The 1,212-nt window shown below is 57.2% G+C and overlaps 1 pseudogene; it reads left to right on the forward strand.

Moving 5' to 3' along the window:
• The window catches only part of LOC125773738 (large subunit ribosomal RNA), a 3,595-nt pseudogene extending 2,951 nt beyond the window's left edge, over nt 1-644 (forward strand).
• The last annotated feature ends 568 nt before the right edge of the window (nt 645-1,212 follow it).

The raw sequence follows: 1,212 nt of genomic DNA on the forward strand, positions 1-1,212 counted from the left end.
CATGATCGGGTGGAACAAGCGCGGGCCCCAGGTCCGGGTCGTACCGCCCACTCCCTCGCCGGGGGTGTAAGCGTGTCGGCTCGCCTGAAGCTGCCCAATGCGCCGTGTTTCTAGCTCCGCGTTCAGCATGTCGCTGGGTGGTGCCACCGGGTGCGTGTGTCGTCGTAGCATCGACGCGCGTCGTCACCGGGCGCCGACCGCCGCCGTGGCCCGCAAGGGTTCAAGCGTGCGCACGTCGGTCCGTCCCGCGTGTTCTGTCGCCGTTCGACCGTTTGCGCCGATCGCCTTCGCTTCTCCGGTTTCTGGTGCCGCTTGGCTCGAAGACATCTGAATAAACCTCTCGGTCCACGTCATGGACAGTGCCAGGTGCGGAGTTTGACTGGGGCGGTACATCTCCAAAACGATAACGGAGGTGTCCAAAGGTCAGCTCAGAGTGGACAGAAACCACCCGTTGAGCATAAGGACAAAAGCTGGTTTGATCCTAACGTTCAGTACACGCCGGGACAGCGAAAGCTTGGCCTTACGATCCTTTTGGTATAACGAGTTTTTAGCAAGAGGTGTCAGAAAAGTTACCACAGGGATAACTGGCTTTTTTTTTTTTATACTTGAAGGATGGTTTTATTAACATAATAGTTGTACAATGTACATTTCATATGAGACGTTAACCCATCCCTCACACCCTTCCGCACCATCACCCGCGAGGGTTTCGTACGGGGCGGAAGTTTTCTGCGCTTAACGCTTCCCTATACCGTGCTTATCAGCACCTATCACTTTATTTAGAATAGAATCCTTTAATCACGTAACTTGGATAACTAAAGCCTTGCATGCGCAATGCCCCGCTGGGCCTACCTCTACCGCTCTTCCCGGATGTTCTGCGCAGTCTTAACGCGAGGAGTTCTCTGCCTCGGCGGCGGCGGCTGTTTCGGCCGCGTTAAGACCATCCCTCGACTCATCATTCGACGATCTACCGACGTGGAGAATGTAACCACGATGGTCCTCCTCGTCGCTGGTGCTGTCGTCGTTACTTTCGGGTGACGCGGCCCGACGCACTTCCGCTATCAACTCACGTAGCCGCTGACGATGGCGAGCGACCCGTTCGCGAACAGCAGCTCTACGTTCGATGGTCCTCGGTGAAGGGGGTGGTGATGGCGGCCGCCCACCCCGCTGCTCCTCCCGTTGCTGCGCCCTCTGCCGGTTTCGCGCGACGTTACG

This window comes from Anopheles funestus, assembly GCF_943734845.2.
Source record: "Anopheles funestus chromosome X unlocalized genomic scaffold, idAnoFuneDA-416_04 X_unloc_49, whole genome shotgun sequence".
Classification (NCBI taxonomy): domain Eukaryota; kingdom Metazoa; phylum Arthropoda; class Insecta; order Diptera; family Culicidae; genus Anopheles; species Anopheles funestus.